Source organism: Loxodonta africana, chromosome 3 (genome assembly GCF_030014295.1).
Source record: "Loxodonta africana isolate mLoxAfr1 chromosome 3, mLoxAfr1.hap2, whole genome shotgun sequence".
NCBI lineage: Eukaryota > Metazoa > Chordata > Mammalia > Proboscidea > Elephantidae > Loxodonta > Loxodonta africana.
In genome coordinates, this window is record NC_087344.1 from 60516619 (window position 1) to 60533497 (window position 16879).

A 16879-nucleotide genomic window follows, 5' to 3' on the forward strand; every position below is an offset into this window, starting at 1 on the left:
CCCGCATAATCTTTGATATGTTTGAGCCCAGTTTTGCAGCCACTGTGTCAAACCACCTCATTAAGGGTCTTCCTCTTTTTTCGCTGACCCGCTACCAGGATGTCCTTCTCCAGGGCCTGGTGCCCAAAATACAAAGTCTCATCATCTCGCTTCTAAGGAAAAATCTGGCTGTACTTCTTCCAGAACAGATTTGTTCGTTCTTCTGGCAGTCCATGGTATATTCCATATTCTGCGCCAACACCAAAATTCAAAGGCTTCAGTGCTTCTGCCTTCCTTATTCATTGTGCAACTTTCATATGCATATGAGGCAGCTGAAAATATCATAGTTTGGGTCAGGCTCATCTTAGTCCTCAAGGTGACATCTTTGCTTTTCAACACTTTAATTTAAAGAGGTCTTTTGCAGCAGACTTTGCCCAGTGGAATACATCCTTTGATTTCTCAACTCCTGCTTCTATGGGTGTTGATTGTGGATCCAAGTAAAATGAAACCCTTGACAACTTCAATCTTTTCTGTTTATCATGATGCTTCTTATAGGTCCAAATGTGAGGATTTTTTTTTTCCTTTATGTTGAGATGTAATCCATACTGAAGGCTGTGGTCTTTGATCATCATCAGTAAGTGCTTTAAGTCCTTTTGGGAACAAGCAAGGTTGTGTCATCTGCATATGCAAGAGCCTTCCTCCAGTCCTGATACCAGGTTTTTTTTTCATATTGTCCAGCTTCTTGGATTATTTGCTCAGCATACAGGTTGAATAAGTATGATGAAAGGATACAACTCTGATGCACACCTTTCCTGATTTTAAACCACGCAGTATCCTCTTATTCTCTTCAAACAACTGCCTCTTAGCCTATGTACAGGTTCCTCATAAGCACGATTAAGTGTTATAGAATTCCCATTCTTCACAATATTACCCATAATTTGTTATGATCCACACAGTCAAATGCCTTTGCATAGTCAATTAAACACAGATAAACATCTTTCTGGTATTCTCTGCTTTCAGCCAGGATCCATCTGACATCACCAATGATATCTCTCATTCTATGTCCTCTTCTGAAGCCAGCTTGAAATTCTGGCAGTTCCCTGTCAATGTACTGCAACCATTTTTAATCATCTTCAGCAAAATATTACTTGCATGTGATATTAATAATATTGCCCAATAATTTCCACATTTTGTTAGATCACCTTTCTGTGGAATAGGCACAGATATGGATCTCTTCCAGTCAGTTGACCAAGTGGCTGTTTTCCAAATTCTCTTGGCACCTCCAGCACTGCATTTGTTTGTTGAAACATCTCAGTTGGTATACTGTCAACTCCTGGAGCCTTGTTTTTCTCCAATGCCTTCAGTGTAGCTTGGATTTCTTCCTTTGGTACCATTTGTCATAGATTGAATTGTGTCCCCAAAAAATATGTGTATCAATTTGGCTAGGCCATGTTCACAATTGTGTCATCTGAAGTGATTCTCTTATGTGTTGTAAATCCTATCTCTATGATGTTAATGAGATGGATTGGCAGCAGTTATGTTGATGAGATCTGTAAGATTAGATTGTGTCTGGAGCCAATCTCTTTTGATATAGAAAGAGAAGCCTCAGAGAGACACGGGGACCTCATACCACCAAGAAAGCAGCTCCAGGAGCAGAGCGTGTCCTTTGGACCTGTGGTTCCTGCATGGAGAAGCTCCTAGTCCAAGGGAAGACTGATGACAAGGACCTTCCTCCAGATCTGACAGAGAAAGCCTTCTCCTGGGCCCGACTCCCTGAATTTGAGCTTCTAGCCTACCAGAGTGTGAGAGAATAAACTTCTGTTTGTTAAAGCCACCCACTTGTGGTATTTCTCTTATAGCAGCACTAGATGACTAAGACGCCATTCATTCTTGATCATATGCTACCTCCTGAAATGGTTGAATGTTGACCAATTGTTTTTGATACAGTGACTGTGCATATTCCTTCCAGCTTCTGACGCTTCATGCATTGTTCAATATTTTGCCCATAGAATCTTTCAATATTATAACTTGAGGCTTGAATTTTTCTCCAGTTCTTTAATCTTGAGAAATGCTGAGCGTGTTCTTCCCTTTTGATTTTCTAATTCCAGGTCTTTGCACATTTCATTATAATGCTTTACTTTGTCTTCTCAAGCAGCCCTTTGAAATCCTTGGTTCAACTCTTTTACTTCATCCTTTCTTCCATTTGCTTTAGCTACTGCTACTCCATGTTCAAAAGCAAGTTTCAGAGTCTCTTCTGACATCCATTTTGGTATTTTCTTTCTTTCCTGTCTTTTTAATGACCATTTGCTTTCTTCATGTATGATTTCCTTGATGTCATCCCACAATTCATCTGGTCTTCAGTCATTAGTATTCGATGTGTCAAATCCATTCTCAAGATGGTCTCTAAACTCAAGTGGGATATGCACAAGGTCATACTTTGGCTCTCATGGACTTTTTAAAATTTTTCTTCAGCTTTAACTCGAACTTGCATATGAGTAATTGATGGTCTGCTCGGCAGTTGGTCCCTGGCCTTGTTCTGACTGATAATATTGAGTTTCTCCATCATCTTTTTCCACAGGTGTAGTCGATTTGATTCCTGTGTATTCCATCTGGCAAGGTGTGTGTGTATAGTTGCCATCTGTGTTGTTGAAAAAAGATATTTCTGACACCAACCATCCCTCCCATGGCACTCTCTACTTCTCTGCTAGGTTTGATAATTCATTGCAATGGCCACACAGAACCCACAGACAATACTCATGATTATGGGGTTTATTAGGGAAATAACAGGTTACAAGTCAGGTTCAGGAATACTCAGGATACAGTACTTTAATCAGGACAGCCTCTTCTCAGCCATGCCTACAGGCTCACCTTTCTCTAGCCCCTTGGCCTCTGCCCTACTTGGGCAAGTGTTAAACAAAACTCTTTTAAATCTACCAGGAAGTGCTCTGAGGCACCCCACTCTGCCAGTAAGCCTCAGCCTGAAGGCCCAGCTCTAAGTCCAGGGGTTGGTAAACCTAGCTCCACCAAGTGCCCTGAGGCACCCCATTCCGTCAGCAAGCCTCCTGTCCAAATGTGCTCAGCTTTCTCACTCCATGGGCCAGGAACCCACTGCGCTGTCTCTTGCTTCTGCTGCCGCCATTTCTCTTCATCTTCAGTGGTACAGCTCGCTCTCTGTGTCCTGGATCTAAGAGATTCTGAGAACAGGGATCTTGGGTCCCAAGGATGCACTCCTCTCCTGGCTCTTCTTTCTTGGTGGTGGTGAGATCCTTCCTTCCCGATTCTGAGACAGTTCATTTAAGCCTAGCAGGATGGGGAAACAGACTAATGCCCTCGTTAGGGTTCCATATACCTTATTTGCATAGTCCCACTCAATTACTGTGTGTGAGTTACAAAGACTATGGCTAGAAGGGCCATATTAAGTAATTCATCACCCCGAAGGCTACAAGATTTAATATTATAAAAACTTAGCATCACAAAAGTCTATCTCAAGTTAGTCTATAAATGTAATGTCAGTGCCATATGAATTTATTGGTTACTGTTTTTTGAAATTGCGATTTTTTTAATTTTTATTGTGCTTTAAGTGAAAGTTTACAAATCAAGTCAGTCTCTCACACAAAAATATATATGCGCCTTGCTATGTACTCCTAGTTGCTCTCCCCCTAATGAAACAGCACACTCCTTCTCTCCACCCTCTATTTTTGTGTCCGTTCAGCTGATCCCCTCTGCCCTCTCATCTCCCATCCAGACAGGAGCTGCCCACATAGTCTCATATGTCTACTTGATCCAAGAAGCTCACTCACCTGTATCATTTTCTTTCCCATAGTCCAGTCCAATCCCTGTCTGAAGAGTTGGCTTTGGGAATGGTTCCAGTTTTGGGCTAACAGAAAGTCTGGGGACCGTGACCTCCAGGGTCCCTCTAGTCTCAGTCAGATCATTAAGTCCGGTCTTTTTATGAGAATTTGGGGTCTGCATCCCACTGTTCTCCTGCTCCTTCAGGGGTACTCTCTATTGTGTTCCCTGTCAGGCCAGTCATTGGTTATAGCCGGGCACCGTCTAGTTCTTCTGGTCTCAGGCTGATGTAGTCTCTGGTTTATGTGGCCCTTTCTGTCTCTTGGGCTCATAATTACCTTGTGTCTTTGGTATTCTTCATTCTCCTTTGCTCCAGGTGGGTTGAGACCAATTGATACATGTTAGATGGCTGCTAGCTAGCATTTAAGACCCCAGGCGCCACTCTCCAAAGTGGGATGCAGAATGTTTTCTTAAAAGATTTTCTTATGCCAATTGAACTAGGTGTCCCCTGAAACCATGGCCCCCAAAGTCCCACTGCTGCTACGCTGGCCTTCGAAGAGTTCATTCAGGAAACTGCTTTTGGTTTAGTCCAGTTGTGCTGACCTCTCCTGTATTGTGTGTTGTCTTTCCCTTCACCTAAAATAGTTCTTGTCCACTGTCTAATTAGGATATACTCCTCTCCCTTCCTCCCTCCCCATTCTCATAACCGTCAAAGAATATTTCCTTCTCTGTTTAAACTATTTCTCAAGGTCTTATAATAGTGGTCTCATACAATATTTGTCCTTTTTGAAATTGCCAAAATAATTTTAAAGTTCATATGCCACTGTAAGACAGGCAAAAATCCAAAAATATAACAACACACTGTGTTGGTGAGATTGTGAAGAAACACAAATTTATATATTGCCAGCGGGACTGCAAATTAGTACAACCCCTAGAAGGGGCAATTAGCAATATCTGTAAAAATTACAAATGCGTTTACTTTCATACAGCTGTCCCACTTCTGGGAATCTACCCTACAGGTGCACTTGCTAAATATGAAATGAGTTATCTACAAGGTTGTTCATTTCAGCTTTTGTGTATGTGCATGTGTGTGTGTAAGAGCAAAAAATTGGAAACAACCCAAATGGGTGTCAATAGAAAACTGCTTAAATATAGTTCATTCATGGGAACACTATGAAGCTATAAAAAGGAATGGTGCAGCTTTCTGTATACTGATTTGGAAAGACCTCCAAAACATACTAATGCAAGGTGCAGAACTGTGTACATAAACCAAAAAAAAAAAAAAAAACAAGCCTCCTTCCCTTCAAGTTGATTCTAACTGATTGTGATCCCATGTATTACAGGGAAGATCTGCTCCATGGGGTTTTCTTGGTTGTAATCTCTACAGGAGCACATCACCAGGCATTTTCTTCCAAAGCATGGTGGGGTGAGTTTGAACCACCAACCTTTAGGCTAGCGACCTATGCAAACAACTTGCATCACCCAGGGACCTTGGTTTTGTGTATATAGTATGCTACATTTAAAGAAGGTGACGGAGGAGGGGAAGTGTTACCAAGAATATATTTTTGTTTTGCATAAAGAATCCTGGAGGGACAGACAAGAAGCTAAATTAAGTGGGAACTTTCTAAGGGGTGTTTACTCTTTGTGTGTGTGTGCATGTGTGTGTGTGCACTGCAATGGGTTACTCTTTATATACAGCCTTTCTGGCCTTGGGTTTATAATTCTGCCAAAAATGATTGGTTGGGCTACAGCCTGTCCTGTGATTGGTCTATTTTACACACCTTGCAGGGATTGTTCAATTCACTATGCAGATAGGGTACATGAGACTACCCAGTGGGATGAGTGACCTGCAGGGATTCATTGGTCTATGGTCCTGTTGGGAGAGCCATGCCTTGAAATTGATAAGGAGATTGCTTTTAAAAGCAGTCAACTCATCCTCAGAGAGAGGCAATGGGAGAAAGAAGGAACCTCCTAAAAGAGTGGTAATACGGGTCAAGAGCTGTAACACTGAATTCTGCATGAGACTGCACCAGCCAGCAGCAGCACTATGAGTAGCAGGAACCATGGGACTGACTTGTAGGCCCATTGATAGAAAGAGAGAGAAAGCTGAGTGCACTTGGGTAGGAGGCTTGCTGGCACAGCAGGGTGCCTCTAGCCACTTGTAGGTGGAGCCAAAAGGACTGTACACTTGCTCAAGTGGCACAGAGGTCCAGCAAAGCCCAGAGGGACCCATTGGCAGAGCCAACAGCAACAGCAGAAAGCTACTACTTAGGAGGGCAGCAACCAAGCGGGCTGCTACACTGGCCATGAGTTGGGCCAGTTAGCAGCAGAGAGGCTGGCAGCAGGGAGAGAAGGGCATGTGCACAGCCAAGAGAAGAGTCTGCCTGTGGTGATGGCCAAAAAGAAGCTGAGAGACATCCTGATTGGAAGCCATCCTGATTAACAAATTTGATCCTATCTCCTGAGTTGTACCCTCTTACTTCCAAGATGATCCTGATCCGAGTTGTAGCCTGTGATTTCCATAATAAACCACAAAACTGTGAGCGTGATCTGTGAGTTCTGTGTGGCCATTGCAAGGAATTATCAAACCCAACAGAGAAGTAGAGAGTTCATGGGGGGCAGGGGGGCAACTAGTGTCAGAAATGGTGAAAAAGTTGGAGGTATGTCTGACTTCCACCTCATAGGAGCCAGCTTTGTGTTGATCCTGATTCTTACCTCTCAGGAGTTTAGGTGAATACCAACACTAGATTACAGTGTGTGTGTAGTATTTAGTCTCAGATAAAAAAGTGACATAGAACAATAAAATCTATTAAGAAAACATTCTACATCCCACTTTGGTGAGTGGCATCTAGGGTCTTAAATGCTAGCAAGCAGCCATCTAAGATGCATCAATTGGTCTCAACCCACCTGGAGCAAAGGAGAATGAAGAACACCAAAGACACAAGGTAATTATGAGCCCAAGAGACAGAAAGGCCACATAAACCACAGACTACATCAGCCTGAGACCAGAAGAGCTAGATGGTGCTGGCTACAACTGATAACTACCCTGAGAGGGAACACAACAGAGTATCCCTGATGGAGCAGAGATCAGTGGGATGCAGGCCTCAAATTCTCATAAAAAGACCAGACTTAATGGTTTGACTGAGACTAGAAGGACCCCAGAAGTCATGGTCCCCAGACTTTCTGTTAGCCCAAGACTGGAACCATTCCCAAAGCCAACTCTTCAGACAGGGATTGGACTGGACTATGGGATAGAAAATGATACTGGTGAGGAGTAAGCTTCTTGGCTCAAGTAGACATGTGAGACTATGTGGGCAGCTCCTGTCTGAAGGGGAGATGGGAAGGCAGAGGGGGTCAGAAGTTGGCTGAATGGACATGGGAATACAGGGTGGAGAGAAGGTGTGTGCTGTCTCATTAGGGGAAGAGCAACTAGGAGTATATAGCAAGGTGTATATAAATTTTTGTATGAGAGACTGACTTGATTTGTAAACTTTCACTTAAAGCGCAATAAAAATCGAAAAAAGAAAAAAAAAGTGGCATAGAAAGGAAAGGTAACATTTTCTGTGGTAAAAATTGCTTAACAAACCTGATTTTATAAGATAATGTATTAAGAACATTTAGAGGAATATCCATCTTGTTTTCCTGGCAATATGGAGATTTGTGTGATTCCTCAAAGCTATTTCAAACTGTATAATTTATTGTAGCATAATAAGTCACTCCGAAACTTGGTAGCCTAACACAACAACGATCATTTTATTATAATTTCTCACAGTTTTTGGGATTGACTGTGCTCAACAAGGCAATTCTCACTTGGAGTCTCGTGCAGTTACAGTCAGATGGTGGTTGGGACTGGAGTCATTGAAAGACTTCCTCACTCAAATGTCTGGTAGTTGATGTTGCTTGTCATCCAAAACACTTACATGTGGCCCCTCCATTTGGCCTTCCTCAAGGCATGATGTCTGGATTTCAAGAACAAGCATCACAAATGTGGTGTAGTGAATGACTTTGTGTGGCCGTTCTAGTCACGATCTTGTGGCTCCCACAAGAGGATTATGTGGAACTATGCAAATAAGGTGCTTGTGGCCCACCAAGGGGATTGGAACACCTGCTAATAATGCAAATAAGGTGCACGGAACCCTTGAAAGTGGGTGGGACTTTGCAAATAAGGTGCTTGGAACCCTGGTAGGGGATTGGTCAGTTATGCCATTCTGCTAGGCTTAAAGGGAGCCTATTCCAGATGCAGAGGGGGACCTCACTACCATCAAGAAGAGTTGGGAGTGAAGCATGTCATTTGGATCCAGGTTCCCTGTGCTGAGAACCTCCTAGACCCAAGAGACAGCATGAGACATTGGGAAGTGAAGGCAGAGTCCAGTGGCAGAGAAACGCCAGCAGCAGAATCAGGAGACTGGCGTGAGACGGCTCGGTTGGCTTCCTGGTCCACTGAGCAAGGTGGCTACGGTGGGTGTGCTGACCCACAGAGCAAGAGAACTGCGGGCCTTTGGGCAGAAGGCTTCCTGACAGAGTGCAGAGCCTCCAGACACTTATCAAAAGAGCTAAAGAGCTTTGTAGCACTTGCCCAAGCAGAGCAGAGGCCAGGCTGAGAGCCGAGGCCCAAGAAAGGAGGCCTGTCATGAGGGAGCCAAAATGATCCCGTCCTTAGGGGGCCAAGAGGAGACCTGCATGGCTGAGAAGGGCCTGTTTGCTTGCACAGCCTAGAGGAGCTGAGAGAGCTGTCCTGCAATGAAGAAGGGAGACTTTGTCTACATGCTTCCTGATCCTGATCCCGAGTTGTAGCCTGTTGATTCTGATCGTGAGTTGTACCATAAACCACTTAACTATAAGTATGGTCTGTGAGTTCTGTGTGGTCATTAGAACAAATTATCCAATCCACCAGAGAAGTAGAGAGTGCTGTGGGAGGGACGGCTGCTGCCAGAATTGGTAAAAAGGTTGGAGAGTGGGGGTGTGTCTGACCTTCACCTTATGGGAATCATCCTTGGGCTGATGCTGCTGATCTTGACTCTCCTTCCCTCTCCTGGAGTTAGATGAGGAGGTCTGACGCCACGCCATTTTTATACCAAGACAACCAGGTGAAATTTGTATCACCTTTTACACCTCAGAAGTCACTATGTCCTCCATAGTCAGAGATTCAAGTCAATGATGTTTCAAGTCGATGAGAGAAGTGTCAACGTCACATGGTGGTTTAAGAACACCTTGGAAAATTCAATTGGCCATACAATTTTTTCTGTTTTCTATATTAATAAATATAATGTGAACAAAGAGCTCTTTTAAGACTTCGTAAATTTTAAAAGTTCTTGCCTAGTCCTGCAAAAAGAATTGTGCTAGGTGTTTTCTGTTTGCTCTTGTAGAACAACTCTCTACCAGTCTCTACCCTATTCTGTGCCCTCAAGGACTGGTGTGTATGGATGTGCCAAGAAGCTCACTTGCCCTCTCCCTAGCTTCTCACTGGGTTCTGCCAGTGGGTGGCACCTACAGATCTGAAGTCCAAAAGAGATGAGGTCAGGATATTTATTACCTGGCTGGATAACAGGCTGGCTGCTTTTCTTTAGTCACAGTTTCTGTCTGAAAGCCTTCTCCTATCAATACACTCTGGGTTCCCATAGCTGCTCCCTCCCCTTGCCTCTTTAAATCTAGGGGTGGCAATGGTTTCCCACTCGTGCTTCACTATCTTTTGTTGGTTTCTCTTAACCCAGTCCACACTTAAATAGATCCTTTATTAAAATCTCCCTAAGTATATAGGACCCAGATTGATACAAGAATCTTTAAAACCTATAATTTTGATCAGTGGTCTTCCTGAAAGTAATTTTGTAATGGAAATTTTTGTATTCCTGAAGAATACACTTGTAGGATTTCTCTATCAATCATATTACAGAAAAAAAATAAATCCCTATGGCTCTGCTAGATTTGCTACAAAGAAATTTGTCCCATTTAAAATAACTATATTAAATAAAGCAATTCCACACGTAATTACATTTTTGTAAGTGTTGCAAAGGAGGAAAATAACTATGAAGAGCTATCTTCCTTCTTTCCAAGGATGGGGAAATTGATTTTTTTGGGGGGTGGTGGAGAGTAGGGCTTCCCTGAAAAGGGACATTTAAGAAGATCTGAAGCGGTAGGGGGATAAATCTGACTCCAACTGGGAAAAGCCAACAATTACTCAGCATTTCCTATGGGCCAGGCACTTGTCACAAATACTGTTGTTGTTAGGTGCCAGCAAGTCAGTTTCGACTCATAGCAACCCTACGTACAACAGAACGAACAACTGCCCAGTCCTGAGCCATCCTCAAAACCGTTGCCATGTTTGAGCACATTGTTGCAGCCACTGTGTCAATCCATCTCCTTAAGGGTCTTCCTCTTTTTCTCTGACCCTCTACTTTACCGAGCATGATGCCCTTCTCCAGGGACTGATCCCTCCTGATAACATGTCCAAAGTATATAAGACGAGAAGTCTCATTATCCTTGCTCCTAAGGAGCATTCTGGCTGTACTTCTTCCAAGACAGATTTGTCCATTCTTTTGGCAGTCCATGATGTATTCAATATTCTTTGCCAACACAATAATTCAAAGTCATCAATTCTTCGGTCTCCCTTATTCATTGTACGGCTTTCGAATGCATATGACACAATTGAAAACACCATGGCTTGGGTCAGGCATACCTTAGTCTTCAAGGTGACATCTTCGCTTTTTAACACTTTAAAGAGGTCTTTTGTAGCAGATTTGCCCAATGCAATGCTGTTTGATTTGACTGCTGCTTCCATAGGTGTTGATTGCAGATCCAAGTGAAATGAAACCTTTTACAACTTCAATCTTTTCTCCATTTATCATGAGGTTGCTAATTGGTCCTGTTTTGAGGATTTCTGTTTTATGTTGAGGGGTGATCCATACTGAAGGCTGTGGTCTTTGATCTCATCAGTAAGTGCTTCAAGTCCTCTTCACTTTCAGCAGGCAAGGTTATGTCATCTCCATAACTAAGGTTATTAATGACTCTTCCACCAATCCTGATGCCCCATTCTTTTTCATATAATCTAGTTTATACTTTACATATATTAATATGTCACAAATACTTTACATATACTAATTTGTCCTCAAATCATCATATGACATAGGCATTACTTTATTATTCCTTTTTCATAAGTGATGAGCCAAAGAATAAACCAAAACCAAACCCCTTGCTGTTGAGTCCATTCTGATTTACAGTGACCTGATGTGTTATAGATTAGAACTGCTCCATAGGGTTTTCTTGGCTGTAAACCACAGTGGCGTTGAGTGGGTTCCAACCTCTAACCCTTAGGCTAGTAGTCAAGCACAAAGTGCAAACTGTTTGTGCTACTCAAGGGCCTAGGAGCCAGAGGATAGATGGATTACATAACCTGAGAATGATTATACAAATCATTGTTCAATAAACAGACGAATAAATGGACAATGATGTTTCATGAATTGTGAAAAGCCAAAGCCTCAAATTAATCCAAGACATCTTTGTGTATCATGTAAATGCTTGAGATCCCTGATGCCCCAAGTCAATCTGTTTCTTCATTCACTCACTCAACAGCATGAAATTAATTCATACTCTGCATCTGGTATGGTTCCCGGCCCTGAGAATCAATTACAAGTTAAGATACAAACAGACTCTGTTCTTAGGGCGTTTACATTGTGCCAAGCAGTGGGGAGAGAGGCTTGGGGGAAGAGTCAATCAACTACTACGCAGAGAATTAAAATAGGATGATGTGGTGTCAACTGTGGGCCTAATGTGGATCGGGTAATGAGGAATCTGAATTACAAGATTGGTTACTTGATGTGCTTTGTGATGCTTTCACACACATTTGGTGGTTTCCTCCCTTATCACTCTTCCTCGTATTTCCCTCTAAGATCCCAATCCCCTAGCTTTTCTATTGTGTTAACCACCACCCCCCCAGGCCCCCCCATCCCCCCGGGCCCCCCTACCCCCCCAGGCCCTCCACCCCCCCACCCCCCATTTGGCCACTCCGTGCAGCTGTGCCTAGGCCTGTAGCCAATCGGATACAGCCTAGGGCTGCGCCGGGCAGGGGTTGGTGCCTCAGCCCTTGTGGGCTCTAGAAAGGGTCAGGGTTTCCCTCAACCTGTGGCTACCTGGCAAGCAGAACTGAACCAGAGAGTCGGAAAAGTTACTTGTTGCCATAAGCCTGGAAAATAAAGCTCTACTGTGTGATTGCTGCTGAGACAGTAGGTCACAGGGCCCTGCCCAAGGGTAGGTGTTGTTGTTGTTAGATGCCCTCATGTTGGGTTCTGACTCATAGCAACCTTATGTACAACAGAACTAAACACTGCCCAGTCCTGTGCCAACCTCACAATCATTGCTACGTTTGAGCCCTTTGTTGCAGCCACTGTCCGTCCATCTCATTGAGGGTCTTCTCTTTTTCGGTAACCCTCTGCTTTACCAAGCATGATGTCCTTCTCCAGGGACTGGTCCCTGATAACATGTCCAAAGCATGTGAGATGAAGTTTCGCCATCCTTGCCTCTGAGGAACAAATCTGTCTCGGAAAAAAGTACAGCTAGAATGCTCCTTAAAGGCAAGGGTAGAGGTAGGGGACATTTACAGGTAAGTCACGCCAAGATGTAGGGGTAATGCCTGGATGCTGGGGCAGGGAAGCGCAGACACTGTGGGGTCAGAGGTGGAAGCCCCAGGCTCAGCATGTAGCTGAACCGGCACCATCTGAAGTCTGCTCCCATCACCACAGGTGCCTGTGAACAGCATGGAGAAAGAGCAGCCCCTCACTGCATCCGAGGAGCTGGCTGCCCGGAAATGCGAATGGACTGCACAAATCCCAGGAGCTGCACCTGACTCGAGTGAGTAGTCCCAGAGGCCAACTCAGACCTGCTACCTGGCTGGGCCTGTGTGTGTTCATAGACAAGGCAGCTACACCAGCCAACCTTCCAGACCGTAGGACTGGATTATCCTCTGAAAGATCTAGCCCGGTGATAACCTTGTAATCATTTTGAAAACTTCTTCAGAAATACACATGGTCAGGCCTCACTCCTATAGTGTTTGATGTGATCAGTTTCTGGACCCAGACATGTCGTTGTTGTTAGGTGCTGTCAAGCTGTTCCGACTCATAGCGACCGTATGCACAGCAGAAGGAAATGCTGCCAGGTCCTATGCCATCCTCACAATTGTTTCTATGCTTGAGCCCACTGTTGCAGCCACTGTGTCAATCCATCTCGTTGAGGTTCTTCCTCTTTTTTGCTGACCCTCTACTTTACCAAGCACGATGTCCTTTTCCAGGGGCTGATCCCTCCTGATAACATGTCCAAAGTATGTGAGACACGGACTCGCTACCCTTGCTTCTAAGGAGCATTCTGGTTGTACCGAGACATAGTTATTTTTAAAGCAACTCCTACACCCTCCACACCCAAGCCCAAATATTTCTATCAAATCTTTCTTTTTGTGGAGTATACTACAAATCAGAGATGAAAAGGAAATTTGTCTAAAAACTCAGTGCGCTGGTCACTCATTCATTCATCCAAAAACAGCCCGATAGCTTCTCATGTGCCACAACCAACTAAATAGTGTAGATACAGTGGTAAATAGGTAAAGGTTCTGTTTTGAGTACAGAAGGCAGGTCCACAGCCAATGATTACTCCATGATTTGGCAAATGCCACGTTGGAGGGAGCAACAAAGTGCCTCCAAAGTGCAGAGAAGAAAAAGACCGTCTTTAGTGGAGACCAGGAATGCTTCGTGTATGAGATGACAATTAAGTCACTTGACAGATGAGTAGGGTATTATCAGACAAATAAGGCAGTTGGGGAAACAGAGGGAACAAGCGCAAAGGATGAATCCTCACTAGGATGAGAGTCCATCCAGGAAGCAGCTGGGTGCAACTGGAGACAGGAATATGTCAGGGGCAAGTGCTTTAGAGCTCTATTTGCCAAGAAAAAATCAGTCAAAAATTGAACACTAATTCACTTGAGATACTGCACAAAGAATGCATATGTGAAAAAAGCAATGATAGAGCATCACCCTTTTGCAGTCTCTAACGAATCACTGATTTAGGTGGTAATTACCAATGGCTGCTAACATCACAAAGAGAGACAGGAGATTTTGTGTCTCCTGAGTACACCAACACCAGCTTCATGTGAAGTAATCTTGCTAAAAAAAAAAAATTAAACCTGAATTGGATAACGCCACTAGATCTAACAACTTATTTATAGGAAATAGAGTGGTCAAAGGAACATGTTAAAGGACATCATAGGGATATAATTAGCAAAATCCACTTTGGGAAACTATAGGACAATCAACTCAGCGTTTTTCAGTCCCCAAACCCAAAAACCCATTGCCATCAAGTCGATTCCAACTTATAGCAGCACTATTTTTTTTATAGGACAGAGCAGAACTGCCCCATAGGGTTTTCAAGGAGCGCCTGGTGGATTTGAACTGCTGACTTTTTGGTTAGCAGCTGTAGCTCTTAACCACTATACAACCAGGGCTTCCCTTTTCAGTCCCCACATCCCCCTAAAAAGGCAAGGGGAAAAAATAGATGAAGAGACGACCTAGAGATTAAATAAGCCTTAAGAGATGAACTAACTGCAGTGTATGGAACTTGTTTGGATCTCAGGTCAAACTATAAAAATAATAAACACTTAGGGGACCATCAGAGCCCTGCTGGTGCAGCGGTTAAGAGCTACAGCTGCTAACCAAAAGGTTCACAATTTGAATCCACCAGCCCCTCATAAACCCTAAGGGGCAGTTCTACTCTTCCTATAGGGTCTCTGTGAGTTGGGATTGACTCGATGGCAACAGGTTTGGATTTTTTGGTATGGGACCATTAAGAAAATGTGAACACTGACAGTGTATTTAACATTAAGGAGTTAATTGTTTTGGGGATGTGATGATGGTACTGTGGTTATGTTTAAAAAGATTTCAAAATATTTATAGGTAGAAAAAAAACTGGAAATCAGGGGATTTGTGTTCTTGGCTGAACTCTGCCATCATCCCTACGACCTCAAACTTTTCTGAACCTTTCATAGACAGTGGGGGAATTGCGTTGGAGTTCTTCTCATGCCCCCTTCATGATATATACGGTAAGTGCACACCACCCATCTACTTGCTCAGTGTTTTTCCTTATATCAGTATTTAAATTTATTTAATATTATCACAGATGGGAACTGTTAAATTTTATCTTTTTTTTTTTAAATCTGTAGGTTCTCCTTCCCCTTGATCTTTTCGTTTTGCAATGTTTTTTAGTTGTATGTGTGTGTTCGTTGGGGGAGAAAAACAAAAAACAGGTTGTTCTATAGTTTCCCAAAGTCTGGATTTTGCTGACTGCATTCTGGTAGTGTTTTTAAGCCCTCCTCACATTTTTGTTTTTAAAGGGAATCTAAAGAGGTATTAAAATAGATATTTTAAAAATTACTGTTAAAACCCATTAGTCCCCGAGATCTTTCCTCAACCTAATCAAGATTAAAAGGGAAATGAAAATGCCATCACTGCCTCACTGTGTGTGACTCACTGTCATTCAGTGCCATCTGAAATCATCTCAAGAACCTCTGTATAGCTAAACTCATACTTTTTGAAATCCTGTTTAATTCAATCTTAAGACACTTGCTTAAAATTGTACAGCTATATAATAGTCAAGTCAGTACTGCTCCTCAGCTCACTTCTCCCAATCGGTGCTCTCTCCACCCCCCATCCCTCCCTAGCATAGGATCCTCCAGTGGCTCCCCCTCCTGTCAGGATAAAATCAAAACCTCTCTTTTGAATGACCTCCCAGACACCAAAACAGGTAATTATTTGGATATTTTTCCATGCCTACACTGACAAACTTATGTGTCCTGGTGATAGAATGAAGCTTGGAAATTAAATCACCATGAAGCAGTGGAGAAGGTCAAAAGATTTAAATTACCTGCAAACTGGGAAGCTCAAAAGCTAGTCTGGAATACGAATTGCAGGAAGAAGAAAAGAAAAAGTAAGTGTAATTCTGCCATCTTCACAAGCCGTGGACTCAAATATTATATTGTCTTTTGAGGCAGGCTGCCTGGCTTTGCCCACCTGTCATCTTAGCCAAATAAACTTCTGGCGTCTCTTTCCTCATCTACACCTAAGAGTTGTAAGAATAAAATATGTAAAACATTTAGAACAGTTAGACATTGTTAGTGCTACATAAGCAATGGCTAGATACATAGGTGAAAGGCTAAGCTACAGTAACAAAAACTCCAACAATAAAACCCATTAATCTCTCAGTTTCCAGGTGAGCAGCCCAAGTCAGAGGGGCAGGTCTGCTCCACACAGGTATTCATCCCATTGTTGTGCTGCCTTTTCCCTGGGCCTTGTTCTTGTCCGCATGGGCAAAGGTGGGTAGTTTTAAGTTCCAGCAGCAGGAAGGACAATGGGTGTAGAAGAGGCACAGCCTGAGTCTTAAGGTCTGGGCCTGGAAGCAGCACTCAGCACTTCTATTTTGTTAAGAACTTAAGTCACCTGGCCTGACTCAAATGCAAAGGAAGTTGGGAAATTGGTGGCCACGAGCCCAGCAAGGAAGGGAGAATGGCATTAAAAAAAATTTTTTTTATTATGCTCTAAGTGAAAATTTAAAGTCAGTCTCTCATACAAAAATTTATATACACCTTGCTATATACTTTTTTTTTTTTTTTAAATATACTCCTAGGAAACCCTGGTGGCATAGTGGTTAAGTGCCATGGCTGCTAACCAAGAGGTCGGCAGTTTGAATCCGCCAGGTGCTCCTTGGAAAGTCTATGGGGCGGTTCTACTCTGTCCCATAGGGTCACTATTAGTCGGAATCAACTCGACGGTAGTGGATTATATACTCCTAGTTGTTCTCCCCGAGACAGCACGCTTATTCTCTCCACTCTTTTCGTGTTCGTTGGGCTAGCCTCTGACCCCCTCTGCCCTCTCATCTCCCACCTAGACAGGAGATGCCAACATAGTCTCATGTGTCTACTTGGGCCAAGGAGCCCACTCCTCACCAGTATCATTTTCTATCCCATAGTCCACAGTCCAATCCCTGTCTGAAGAGTTGGCTTTGGGAATGGTTCCTGTCTTGGGCTAACAGAAGGTCTGGGGTCCATGACCTCCAAGGTCCTTCTAGTGGGAGGAAGGATTTT